Here is a 15,067-nt window from a genome sequence, read left to right as displayed (position 1 = left end):
AACTTATTAAACCAAATTTAAATCTTTTTTTTTACAAAAATATTAACGAGTAATTGACGAAAAAGATCATGTATTCAAGTTATCGCTACAAAATGTAAATAATGGTGAAAAATCTAACGTAAGATTCGCATTTAAAGAGTCCGTGTAACGGAAGCTTGTTGTATAGCCCACGGCGTGGAGCAATCAGAACGTAAGCCTCGGGGCATTATACCATACCGCGCATGCCGTGTCTCGTGGGGGGCTGGAGGTGTAATCCCAGGCGCTATGAACTCCAAGCTTGCTCGTAAAGATTGAGAAATATTAAACAATAAACGTTCAAAAAATTATTGCGTCCCTGGGTGGATTTGAACCACCAACCTTTCGGTTAACAGCCGAACGCGCTAACCGATTGCGCCACAGAGACTTGCTGTGCACTTCAGTTTTCTATACAAAGAATTTTCAAAGCGTAACATATTTTGTGCTGGCTGCTTTTAATGAAATTGAGTTCATATCTTTAAGTCCAAAGGCTTTAACCTTGTTCACTTTAAATTTCTTAAAACCTCCATGAGTTTCCCTTTACGAAAGGATAATGTATAAACAGTGGGCAAAGCTTTCAAAAGGCAAAGTATATAAACAGAGCTGGTGACAGATTGCTATACCCTTTAAAGGGTTTAACTTGACTTGGAAGAGATCAGGTAACAAGAGTGGTTGCCTCAACTTTAATTATTAAATTACAAGATGGAAGTATTTAGGGGAGAGGGTTGGTGTGCTACCAGCTGATTATAGCCATACCTGAACTTTCGTTGAGATTTTTTGTTTCGGTAAACAAACGTAAAAACATAAATGTTGGATATGAATTAGAATATTTCAACAGACAGTGCAATTGTGTCGATCGTACACTCACTTTTTGTTCTGACATGGTATGTAAACTGTTTTATTGTATAAAAAGTCAAAGTATTATTCCGTCCCTGGGTGGATTTGAACCACCAACCTTTCGGTTAACAGCCGAACGCGCTAACCGATTGCGCCACAGAGACTTGCTATATATGTTTTTAAGAAGTTTTAAAACTTGTTGTAGACACGTAGTCAACTGCACATCGATATGGATGTATAAAGCCAATTTCCGGTTGAATGAGACCGTAGTCGTGAGAGCAGTATAGTAGTCTTATAATAATAATAATAATAAAGGAACATTTATAAAGCGCCTTATTCAAGCCTCAAAACGTTTTACACAAATATAAAAATCAGCTACATAATAAAATACAAATAAAAACACTCATAAAAACTTACAATAAGCAGATAAGCAAAAAAAAAACACTAAAAACAAATAGGAATTTAAAAAGAGTCGATATAAAAAGTCTTGCGTGGAGCAGCAGTTTCACGAGATAGTTGTAAGCAACGCGTCAGACATTGACTACTTATCCATATGTCTATAATAAAGTTGAAAACGCGCTTTTACGAGGTAAACGTTCAGGAACACGCGTGACTTGTAGATATTTACATACCCTTTTCGACATCACGGTTTTAGACTTGTGCTAAGTATGCTTATGCTTCGTCAGTTATTTTAGAAAACGTGTGCTTTCCTTGCGGGGCTTTGAACATGGACGCAGCTCAAGCCGTAGACCAAACAGTACAATAAGCGTGAAGAAATTTGGCAGCGATCTTTCCTATACAATGAATGTCTTTCTCCGTATTGCCGCAAGCTAGGTGATCGCGGGTCTACTGAGCAATATCGGTAATTTTGAGGTATCAGCGGAACATCTAGATTTGTAGTCTCAGAAAAATCCTTTTTGACCAATATGTTATAAGGCCTAATAGGATATTGAATGGGGTTAAAGTCCACAACGGACTTTTAAGGTAAACAGTCATATTAATATTTTTGTACACACCGCTCTGTGCCTGGTACAGCGATCGTTTTGTAAACACACTTAGTATTTTAACCATCCAAAACAATCCACAATAGTTATTCACCTGTAACTCCCCCCTCTTCTCGTCGACCCCCCTATTAGAGAAGTCATACGACCATAAGGTATCAGATTACTCGCGACGCGGTTCAGTTGTACTGATGAAAACTATATATGGAAGAATTGCTTGGTATAATGAAAACTGATAACAACATTGTTGCTTCAGTCATCAGAAATTCTGCCAGGATTTCTGTCAATGTCGTGACCTTCTCTGACCGAGTTTGGTTGGAGAGTTTGGAGTTTAGAGCAAGTTGTTGAGTTGGTTCACGGGGTATGCGTTTACCTTATCTTATCTATATCGAGTGGACTTATTGATTCTGGATCTAATATTAACCACAAGTCTATCAACTGACCACAGCGTGTGTTGAAGCTTTTTCATGTGGTTTATTTAAAGGCACTGGACACCTTTGGTAGAAACTTGTAATGGTTCACATTAAAGGCACTGGACACCTTTGGCAATTGCCAAGGACCAGCATTCTAACTTGGTGTATCCTAACAACATGCATTCAATAACAAATCTGTAAAAATTTGGACTCAGTTGGTAATCGAAGTAACGAGAGAATAAAGAAAGAAAAAACACCCTTGTTGCGCTAACTTAGTTGCTATCAGATGCCTAAAAACTGGCTTCAGGCATGAAGTATTTCTTAATGATGACTTTTGCGGACGAGATAAAAGTTACAATCACGAAAGATGAGAAAGGTGAAATTACAACCTCCAATCGGGGAAATCAACATCAATCGACATCCATCACGTTGAGGTCATCCTTCAGGTCAAGTCTTCACCCTACACCTGCGTCCTTCTTAACTGGTTCCCATATGACTTCAGCCACCTGCAATGTTAGACCGTAACCTGAATCAAATCTGACTACTTTTGACAGTTTGTTTTATTTATAAAATAGTAATAAAAACAGTTTATCAAGATGAGTAATTGTGCTGTTTCCTCATCTGCTTCTGATCTCTCTTCACCTCGCTAATTCTTGTTTTCGCTGTACCCCCACCCCTCCACCCCCCATGACCCCTTGTAGACCCCCACTTAACCCTCAGTAGGAGATTGGTATCCGGAGACGGGGTTAAAACACAAAGCCTGGGGCACCCATATCCTGGTTTTGTAACAGTGTGTCCAAGGACCTCGCGGTTTGACTTGACCATGGACTTCATGGCGTCTTGAATGACGTTTCATCACCAGCCCTGATCCGGAATCCTCAAGTCTTGTCGCTGATGGAAAATCTTCCAACATCTGACTATTATTAGTTGTAATATACAAATCACTGTAGCCAAAGGGAAACCTGCAAACAAGGGTGCTTGCTATATGAACCAGAAACACATGAGTTCAACCCCTACTTTTCCTGTAGTGCTATGTGTTCTTTTACGTGCACTACCGATCTGTTTTACCATGGGACCTAACAGCGGTTTGATGTCCCATCCAATAGGACATAGAAATTGTAGCGAAATATATCTCTCAAAGTGCCACGACCGGGACTCGAACTCATACTCAGCCAACTTCAAAAACAAAAGACCTTGAGTCCATTACTCTTAAAAGCTCGACCATGACACGTCACTGGAACAATCAAAACCCCACATGTAAAATATATACAGAAAGGACATAGAAATTATAGTGAGGTAGCCTATCTCACTCAAAGACACAAGTGCCACGACCGGGACTCGAACCCAAACTCTGCTAACCTCAGAAACACAAGACCTTAAGTCCCTTTGAAATGCTCGACCATGACACGCCACTGGAAAAAAACAAAAACCCCACATTTACAATATGTAACATATACAGAAAGATAAACTGGTCTGCAAAAATCAGTTGCAAGAATAATATTTTACCCGGACCCAAATATGCAGCAGAACTTTACGCAAGTGCCTTTTTTGCGACAGTGTTTTACCAGGAGTGCGTTTTGGCGACCCCAACCAAAAACTGTTTCTGACGTCATAAGCAAAACGGTAACCGAGCTCACAACTCGGTTATCGTTCAGTCTGAACAGCAGAACCAACGACCAACAACCGAAACAGTTTTTGGTTGGGGTGGCCAAAACGCACTCCTGTATGTCGAACGCCAGATGCTAATCTTTTACACGGAAACTCAAGTCTTATCTTATCTTTATCATTGAAAATGAAATGAAACCAAAATTTGCTCTGCGTTTATATCTTCATCTTTTATTACTCTCCAGCGTTCCGGATCTTAATTTTCTGTAATAAGCCTACTCCGATTTAGGAAAAGGACTAGACCGTTCTCTTGATAGTTCTAGATTGCTTGTTTCCCCATCAACACACAGTCACATCAGACTTTTGAGGGGCGCAATATAGGTCGTCTATAAATCAAGTATAGTTTAACATCACCACACCCCGAACATCAAGTTTTATATGATTTTTTTCCCAATGATTCTTATTGTATGTTTTTTTTTTCTATTCACCCAGCCAAAAAAAATCAAGGTCTTCCGAACCCGGTGCTCCCTTGAACACGTGCTTTCGAACACGCACGCTTTTTCAGTTTCCTTTGGGGGGAAAGCGGGGTTGCGTCCCCCGGGGGATAGCAATTTCATGGGTATGACAATTACTAAGTCAAGAATTGCTTAGTCACTGCCGTTGGGGTACATCTAGGGAGAGTTAAGGGGTCCTGAAAGTTACCTTCTTATAGCCTCCCAGGTGGGCTGCGATTTGAAACATCAATTTGAGCGCAATGTTGGTTCACCTTGTTATGGTTTTGACTGCTAAACGAGGGAGTATCCTCAAAAGATGGCAATAACATGCCTTGAGAAAAACAAAGTGGAAATGTTCTGCTAATGTCCGATGTAATGATCACCACTCGTCTGGTTTTGAGGGGGCTTTTTAAAGGTGCACAAGTCGTGGTTTAAAAGGCTGTTCCTTTTGAACTTTGGTAATGTGTTTTCAAAGATAGATAGAAACTTGTTGTTGTTCTTATATCCAGCAAGATGATTCCTCAAGCTATAACTTTGTGCGATGGATAAACACAAAGTCTTCCAATGGTTCATCTATGGACATTATCAAACAAACAACAGTTCTTAAAAGGAACATTACAGTATTGGTAAGAAGAAAAAAATCGTCTAAGATCACAGATTTTTATAAAACTTAAACAGTCATAATGATGATGATAATAGAAAACATTTATTGGGATATTTCTGTATGAAATGTCATATTTGATGAGAAACGAATTAATTTTCCGTTTGGAGTTTATCGCTCTGTGAGCGTTTTATCCATTTTGTTTAATCGATGTCATGCAAAATGTGTTATCGGGTTTAAACTTATTTCTCGTGACCGAGATGGCCAATAGATTTCAAACTTCTACAGGTTTGTCAGTTTATGTATGTGGTGGATTACATAAAGTGCTTACACTGCCAGCAACTGTTTTGTTAGAAATAAAACCAATTATGTAATGTTCCTTTAACGAAATGAAAGTCTATCAATTTTGGTTTTACTCTTACACCGACGTATGTTAGCACTGAATACTCAGTATTGTCCCGAGTTCTTTGATACAAATCACAGGCAAATTACTCGAGTGCGAATCGAACCCACGACCATTACAATTCCAGAGCAGTGAAAGTGCTAAAAATATATTACATTATGAAAGTCCATGAAATACAAGCTGCTAAAACAATGAACACATAGTGCGCTGGGTTAGTGATTGGGGGAGCGGAATAGGAAGAGGTATACCTGCCACCCCCCCCCCCCCCCAATAAATCTACAATCTCACCGAGGCGATGAATGCTAAAACAAATGTTTTGTTGTTTCTTTGTTTTCTTTTATTCAACAATACTGTGATTGGTTATACGTGCGCCTCAGAACAAAACACAAGTTCATTTTAAAAGAAAACTAGGTTGAAATGACCTAATCCCTTAACCATTTACCCAGAATTTGAAGAGCTGCATCCGAAATGGTCGGTCTACTTCCCTTTAAAGGTAAGGTCATTGTGTGGTTTTATCAAGATAATATTGATTGATCGACAACATTATCCAGAAAGACAATAAAAGTCACCTTTATCCATGAGAAACCAGCAACAAACTGTCACTGAATTTTCATCTCGTCAAATTTATCCATATTTAGCAAGGTGACAGCGCGTACCAACCGCATCTCTGGCCGCAGCATTCGCGAAAGGAAACCACGGTCATTTGAATTTTCAGCCAACCCTCAGAAATCTGAGGCTCATATTCAAATATTTTTTGGGGTGAGAATTTATCCAAACTGTATTACTTCGTATTGAACCCTTTCTCGAAATGGTTTATATTATATAAACACTGAAGTGCTTCTTACCAATAAATTAAGGACAATTGTATTTACCAATCAACAATCCTACCTGTAAATGCACTAGACATCTTTGGAAATTGACCAGTATCCTCACTTGGTGTGTCGCAAATTATGCATAGAATACAAAATCGGTGAACATTTTGACTTAATCGGTCTTCGAAGTTGCGAGAGAATAAAGAAAAAAAAACACTGAAATCTGTGTACTTTCACCTCTTTCTCAAAAACTACGTTACTTCAGAGGGAGCCGTTTCTCACAATGTTTTTTACTATCAACAGCTCACCATTGCCCGTTTAAGTAAGTTTTATATGCTAACAACTATTTTGAGTTATCTTTGAAAAATTGCCATAATGTTTAGAGAAAAAACAGGTTTTCTTTGTCTTAATTATAGCCACCCGTCGATGTTTGTGTCCGTGTTTTTAACTTAACTTGAACCAACAGGGCGTGGTCTACTCTCAACAACGTACACTTTCCCACAGGGTTCGCTTAAAAACACTGGGACAACAAAAACAACCACAGGAAATAAATCTAAAGACATGGAGCCGAGTGTTGGTTTAGTTCCCAACCTGGCGGATCGGTTTGTACTGTTTGGAATGCTTAGAAAATTATTGGTTTCCTTTGCAATTCCATGAACATTTCCTTCCTTATTACTTATGTCCCGCTTTGTGTGTCGTTGAAGTGAACCAGCATTCCAAATGATGAGAAATATTTTTTCTAAAACGGGTTTTCATTTTGATTTCACAAACATCTATTTTGAAAATAGTTTCTAACTTTGATTTTTAATCTTCCATCTGCAAGACACCGTTTAAAGGCACTGGACACTATTGGTAATTACTCGAAAAATTGTTATCGTCAAAACTTACTTTGTAACAACCAAAGGGCTGATGACAGTATAAAACATTGTGAGAAACGGCTCCCTCTGAAGTAACGTTGTTTTCAAGGGGAAGTAATTTTCCACTAAAATATTTGAATTTGATTTCGAGACCTCAGAATTAGATTTTGAGGTCCCAAAATCAAGCATTTTGAAAGCACAAAACTTCGTATGAACGAGGGTGCTTTTTCTTCCAATATTATCTCGCATAACCTCGACAACACATTGAGTTCAAATGTTCATAGGTTTGTTAATTTGTGCATTTGTTGAGAGACACCAAGTGAGAAGACTGGTCTTTGGCAATTACCAAAGGTGTCCAGTGTCTTTAACTATTTTTTCTACAAGAAATAAGCATATCTGCACGTTTCTCTCACACATATCGAGTGATTTAATTGGCCAGAAGTGCCCCAAGAGCAAAATGTACCGCCCATTATATGCGCCCTAAAATGTTACCTTATTTGGGTTATATCCCCCAACTTCACATCGAGTGAGGGTTCGGATAGGAGACTTGCATATACCGGGATAAAGTTTGCTCATTTGCTGTGACACCATTTTTATCTCTATTGTGGCTTTCGTTGGTTGTGAAAAGAGTAAATTGCCGGTAAAATACTCCATATCATGCAAAGGATATATCAATGAGAAAATCACATCGATACACAGGGAAACAAACATGATTGAAGCAGTCTCGGTTTGACGGAAGGCTCTCGTGTTTGGTTTACAGGAAGTCGCAGTCTCACACACGAATGATGTATGCTAAATCTCTTCGGCCAAAACCTCCCCCTAAGCAGTACCTCGACAACCCCCCTCCCCCATACCCCCCTCGCACCCTGTCAGCTTCCCTCTACCGCCCGCCACCCAACTATTCAAGTGTCTCGCCACGCGATGTAGTTTTCACAGCTTCTGAAGGTATTTGTCAAAGTTGGTTTTGGACAATCAGCTCCGATCGAGACCAGGCCCAGCCCGGTTAAACCACTGACCAGACAGTCAGGAACAGCAGGTTAATTTACAGACAGCCTGAGTGCCTGCCTCTCGCTAGCCGTACAGGTTCTTCGATCTGTTATCTTGGATTCGCTGGCACCTGTAGTGTAGATAACTTCATAGGACACATCCCCCAGACCAAACCTTAGGGAATATGCCGGCCGTGGGCATAGGGGCTTAACTCCATTGAAGTTGCGAACACACCGATTACAACATTGCCCCAACCCCGCGCCCCCTACCCGCTCCCGACCCGTTTCCCCACCCCAACCACGGCACCGTGCTGCCCCACCCCATACACTTATATTCGTTTCGGGCTATCTTTTGGACTTTTGTGGGGTATACATAAACCATCTTCATATCGGTCTCTTAATATACATACACCTTTATGTCACCGTGATTCAGCCCTTGAGTTATTTTACATTTCACAAAGTCGATTTCACAAAGAGTTAGGACTAGTCCTAACTAAGGACTAGTCCTAAGAGATATCAAAAACGTACAGCTAGTCCTAAACAAAAGTTAGGACGAGTAACTCGAGATAAGACTAGTCCCAACTCTTTGTGAAACCCACCCCAGAAGAGACATCAATGTTGATACCATCGTGTCAAAGAAAACAACGATGTGACGTCATATCTTGACCCTATCCTTTGAGTGGATGATTTTTCATGGATTCACCAGTTTGTTTGTTTGTTTGTTTGTTTGTTTGTTTGTTTGTTTGTTTGTTTGTTTGTTTGTTTGTTTGACTTACACTCAAAACAATGTTGTGATGCTGCTTTTCTCTTAGTTATTGGTGAAACCAACGAAATACAAATTTTACGATTCTTCAACTTGAAAAGTGGAGGAACTATTTTACAATTAGTGCTACTTCAGATTTTGTCGTTTGCAGCACCCCTCCGAAAAACGAATTACCCTTTGTCGCCTGGGTATAATTCTGAGCAGGTATTTCGTAGGGTCACTTACAGTACAGGCAGATACTCAGCAATTGTCTGCTAAGCAGGAATGAGCAGAAAGGAACAAGTGTACGTGTGACGTGTTTCGCTGCTAACCTTATTCTAATGTTGGTGTACTTTTGTGCTTAAGCAGCTCTTGGAAATTGAACCCAGGCGTAATCTCAACAGAGTGAAATTCAAATGTCCTTTAACCACCAACCATTCCCTAGACAAAAAAGGCAACCATGCACCACCCCAAAACCATTTTCATATCGGTCTCTTAATTGAGACAACACAGCCAATATCTGACAACTACACGATGTACCCTTAACCAGAAAGAAATCTCAAGACATTTGACACAAAATCCATGGATGTTTCTAATAAATCTAATTGATGACGAAAGAGAAATCAACAAAGATCCGAAGATAATTATTAAGGATGCAAACAACGTGACAAGTTCTGATGATATCCACACTTTTGAAATCCCGCATTAAACTCTAAATAATTAGTTTTAACAAGGACACGCAAGTATAAAAAAATTCAGAATAAGTATCCAGTACTGAGGCTATGAAGTTACGTCAGGTTTGCTGTTTGTCAACGTAATGATAATTTTGTATTTCATTTATTTTAATATATTATGGTTGTGAAGCCAGGAATGTACCATCCAAGAACCCAATGGAGAGAACAAACGGAAGACAGTTTCAGTTTTACATGTGTGAGGAAAACCAAAGTAAAATTTGTCCAGGTAAAACCCACCCAGTAAGGTTGAGACTGAACACCCAATCCACAGAGTGCCCGTCGTGGGATTCGAACCAGGTTCTTAGAGGTGGAAGGCGAGGAAAGGTACCATAACGCCAAACCAAAAACGAAAGAGTATCACGAAAGATACAATAAAATTCACCTATAGGGACGAAACCGCTAAAAAAGGCTAATTCCGATGACGATAATATCAATATATATTTTATATTTCGGTTTGCAGCAGAAGGAACTTACAGATAGTAAACATTTTATTACCGGGAGTTGTTTATTTTCTTTTTACACCTACGCTTTGGTTTTCGTTACAAAATAATGTTTTGAAACCGATCTGCAGAATCATAGTCTATGTACACCCACTCAAAAGTCCCTTAACTGAAACCAATCCAGCTTTTTATCGAAGCAGTGCAACTAAGGTTACATTTCATAGCCTTTAAAGGCACTGGACACTATTGGTAATTGTTCAAAATAATTATCAGCTTAAAAACTTACTTGGTGACAAGCAACGGAGAGCTGTTGGTAGTATATAAAACACTGTGAGAAACGGCTCCCTCTGAAGTAACGTAGTTTTTGAGAAGGAGGTAATTTCTCACCCCAAATAATAAAATAGTTCTGGCCTAAAGCATTTCTCAAGCGTCAAACATCCACGTGTCAAGTGCTTTGAACTTAAACCAATCCAGCTTTAACGGAAGCGACGCAACTAAGGTTCCATTTCATAAGCTTAAAGTGATAATTTTAATGTTTTGGAAATTATTCTTTCATTTACAGTTAAAAAAATACTTATTTTACACTCACGCCAGATTATTTTATTAAAATAGTAAACTTACATAAAATGATGCCTCCATAAAAACAACAGTGCACCCCTCGTGCCCCCTGAACATTTTACCCAAAGTATCGTCGCTGTTTTGTCGACAAGATTGGTTTCATGCATGTGTTTATCTCGTAGAAAGTGGGTTGGGTCATTGTTATTTCAAGGAAGGCAAACTGTTATGCAGGGCAGCTAGAGGGTGCGTTCATACCCCCCCCCCCCCCCCTTTAGTTATAGTCAGCAAAGCATCCAAATGGAAACATCACACCAACTTTTTGTTAAGAAGACAAAATGAAGAAATGTCAGTTTTAGACATTGGAGGAAAACCGTACAGAAAACCCACGCAGTCAGTGAGGGACTAAACAAATCCACTCCGGTCCAGGAATCGAACCGGGGTCCATAGAGGTGCTAGGCAGTGACAGAAACCACTCAGCCAACCTGACTGCCCTACCCCCTACCACCAAGCCCCTTGCCCTCGTTGAAAATGATGAAACCCCCGATAAGGGTGATGAAACGTCGGGTAACCGCGTTAGTGGACGTCAGTCAGTACTGTGTCTTTCACCGCAAAGCGATCTGGACTGAAAATCTCCTTGGCATGAAAAATAGCTTATCGTTGGGAGCCGCGCAGGCCCAGGGAGGAAACTCTGCGTTATACGGTCTTGAAAAGATTAAAGAATGCCAGGGAGGAACAGATTCTTATTTTGCCTTTAACAATTTGCTTCGGAGTAATCTTTGCTTTCCAAAAATAATTTTGAAATAAATATGATTTCATTATGTTAGAAAGGAACAAATTCTTATTTTGCTTCAATTAATTTCTTCGCAAATCGATACTTTCCAAAAATAATTCTGAAATAAATTTGGTGTTTGCGAATCGCGAATCGAACCAAGCAAGTGATTTTTTTTAGCGGGGTCTTCAAATGCTGTTTTATTTTGATATTTATTCGGAAATATCTCTATGGATGATTAGGGTTTGGTAGAATATTATTGATTATAGACCGTGTAAAATTTAAACCTGAATTTCGATGTAGAACGCTCCGATACTTTCTGTTTTAATATTTCCGAAAAAAATATTAAAACCTACAAAAAACAACATTTGAAAACCCGGCCTTAAAAACATATGTATATTATTAATATTAATTTGTTAAATCACCCTTGCTTCTTTGGATTCGCAAAATTAATTTTGAAGCGGATTGCTCTTTTAAATAGTGATTTAGTTCGTTTTGGGGCAATCACTGCGCTGCTTATTGTTTTGTATTTTTACATATTTTCGATTTTTCGTAATTGTTTGTCTAATTGTTTTCTGTATATTGTTTTGTAATGTTTTATACCAGCCTAAACGAATGAATGAATGAATGAATAAACAAACAAATAAATCAGTGAAAATTAAATACATAACAGCTAAGCATAATGCAATAACTGCTAAGCACAGCTTGTATAGGGAATGATTCCATAAGGCAAAACAAGGATACAGTTAACTTGTTCTGAAGCTACAACTTTCGTTATCGTTTGGTGTTTTCGTTTCGTTTAGTCAATGGTGTGTTTCGGTTTAACATCAGGTCAACAGAACAAAGTCGCATTTTCCATTTTGATTTGACCTGGACGTCGTCTGTGATGGTATACAAGGTGGCACAAAACCTGCATTTTCCGTTTTTCCTACCTGGTATTACATGTACTACCCTGGCATCCGGGATCAACAGTAACACACATTTCACACAGATGCATCCGAACAGGCAATGTGTACTTTAGTTATAATACTCTTGCGGTTAATGACCAAGACAACGTATTTGGTAAAGAGCATTGGGAGCGGTTGATATTACTCAGCATTGCTCGAAACGATCCCCCTTTTAAAGTAATGTAGTTTGTATGCTTTTCGTCCATACCATTTAAGGCAGTAAGTACTTTTGGTAGTTGCTCAACATCATTCAAAAAAATTTACTAAGGAAAGAGCACTTGACTTTTCATGAAATAATTTTAATCTGAGAGCATCTGAAAGCATAATCTATGAAACAAGGGTGTGTTGGCCAGTTTTTGGTTAAGGGGCGGGGTCATTATTTTCTAGCAACTTCGATGACCAATTGTGCCGTAACTTTCACAGATTTGTCATTATATGCATAATATTTGAACGCACCAACTGAGTCTTTAACAATTACTAAAAGTATGCCCTGCCTTTAAATTTGTAAATTAATCTTATCGGTTGTCTTTAAAAAAAATAATAACTTAGAAACCGGGAAAGTAAGATAAAATGGGAGAGGTGAACGTCACCGTTTGAAACTTAATGCTATTTTGCTTTAAAGGCAGTGGACACTATTGGTAATCACTCAAAATTATTATTACCATGCAACCTTTCTTGATTACTAGTAATGGGGAGAGGTTGATAGTATAAAACATCGTGGGAAACGGCTCCCTCTGAAGTGGTGTAGTTTTCGAGAAAGAAGTAATCTTCCATGAATTTGATTTCGAGACCTCAAGTAATTTAGAATTTGAGGTCTTGAAATCAAGCATCTGAAAGCACACAACTTCGTGTTACAAGTGTGTTTTTTTCTTTCATTATTATCTCGCAACTTCGACGACCAAATGAGCTCAAATTTTCACAGGTTTGTTATTTTATGCATATGTTGAGATACACCAAGTGAGAAGACTGGTCTTTGACAATTACCAATAGTGTCAAGTGTCTTTAAGAATGAGAAATAGCTTAGCGCAACAAAATTGTTATTACAGGAATAAGATTATAACAGAATACAAAATGCCGTCTCACTGTACTGTCATTAATAATAATAATAATAATGAGAACTTATAAAGCGCACAAATCCATCAAAGTGCTCATGGCGCTAAATACAAAGAATAATATTTACATGTACAATAACCAAAATTGAAACGTAAGCCTAAGCTAAGAAGAAATCCAGAACATGTTGAAGATAAATACAGTACAAATGCAATATCAAAGAAAACATCGAAGGGTAGAAATCAAACCCTTTTCTCAAATACTTGGTTGAAAAGATGTGTCTTAAGGTTTTTCTTAATTTGTGTTAAAGAAACAGATGATTTTACTAGTGCTGGCAATTTGTTCCAAAGGCGTGGGGCAGCATGTGAGAAAGATCGGTCTCCCCATGAATGATTGGATATGGGCTCAATAAGGAGACTAGAATTGTAAGACCGGAGTTTGCGAGGAGGTTTGTATGGTCATTGCTGGTATCGTGCTTCTATTTACCAAGCAGAAACTATACTAGATGTTAAACTTGCATCGGGTTAAAGAATATTAATTTTGGTTAACCAAAATTAATACGAGCAGAAATTGTTAAGCAGTATTTTCTGCACTAAAGTGATATTCGTTTCAGAGGAATGGATTGTAAATTTTTCAAACTGTCTAAATTTCCCACACACAAACTTGCCTGCATCGAGGTGTGTTTAAAGGTGATGACGATATAAACATTATACGGAATATCCGGTTGCCAGATGTGAGTTAATATAAAAAAAGACTTCAGTCTAAACGGAAACTATAACACCAAAGCATTCTCTGGAAAGTCAACGGATGGACTGGATGTTTGGAAGTCAGAACCTTGGCACCTCTAACAATCAAATCAGGTATTCAACAACCAAGTATGAAGTAAAGGTAAGTTTGGAGGTATTGCAAATTTGGTAATAACTCAAAATAATTATTAGCATAAAACCTTACTTGGTAACGAGTAATGGGGAGCTGTTGACAGTATTATTAAAACACTGAGAGAAACAGCTCCCTCTGAAGTGACATAGTTTTCGAGAAAGAAGTAATTTTCCGCGAATTTGATTTCGAGACCTCATCTCAGACTTAGAATTTGAGGTCTCGAAATCAGCATTCTAAAAGCACACAACTTCGCGCGACAAGGGTGTATTTTCTTTCATTATTATCTCGCAACGTCGACGACCAATTGAGCTCAAATTTTCACAGGTTTATTATTGTATGCATATGTTGAGATACACCAAGTGAGAAGACTGGTCTTTGACCATTGCCACTAGTGTCCAGTGTCTTTAAGGCTATATACTGCTTATATGGTAATACATGTATTTTACACTTGAACTCGGAGTGAAGAACAATAAACACCTTCTAATTGTTCGTCACAGTTTTTCTCGTAATTTGTTTCTACATGTGATGGCGCGGCTCTAGCAAAAACCTGTTGCAAACTCTGCTTCTCTACTAAAATCCATCAAACAAATACCAACAAACCCCCAACCTGTAAGACAAAGCAATAGTCGTCCCAATCAGTCAACCGTTTAAAGACCAAGACACTTTCAATCAATTTTTATTAGAACATAATAACCAAAGTCCTAATTTGTGACTACCGAATCTTCACTCAGGCTACCGGGGGAAAGAGGCCAGCTCCCAGGCCCGAGTGCCTGGTCAGTACGTCGGTATAGGTTACCCTAGATTATCAGCTACATCCGAGAAGTAGTCTTTCCGTCCAATATCCGGGGACAATAATTACTCAAATCCGAATTTATCGGAGGAAACTTTCTGTTATAGAAGAACAAGGGAGATTGAGAAAAGGAC

General features: G+C 38.7%; 2 non-coding genes across 2 annotated transcripts; both read right to left on the bottom strand.

Moving 5' to 3' along the window:
* Positions 1-329: 329 nt before the first annotated feature.
* Trnan-guu lies at positions 330-403 on the bottom strand. The gene has a single exon. It is a non-coding gene; the product is annotated as a tRNA-Asn (tRNA).
* A 539-nt stretch (positions 404-942) lies between these two features.
* Trnan-guu lies at positions 943-1,016 on the bottom strand. The gene has a single exon. It is a non-coding gene; the product is annotated as a tRNA-Asn (tRNA).
* Positions 1,017-15,067: the final 14,051 nt, after the last annotated feature.

This window comes from Asterias rubens, chromosome 3, assembly GCF_902459465.1.
Source record: "Asterias rubens chromosome 3, eAstRub1.3, whole genome shotgun sequence".
Lineage (NCBI taxonomy): Eukaryota > Metazoa > Echinodermata > Asteroidea > Forcipulatida > Asteriidae > Asterias > Asterias rubens.
Note: the sequence above shows the minus strand (reverse complement) of the source record. Positions and strands in the feature narration are given on the sequence as shown.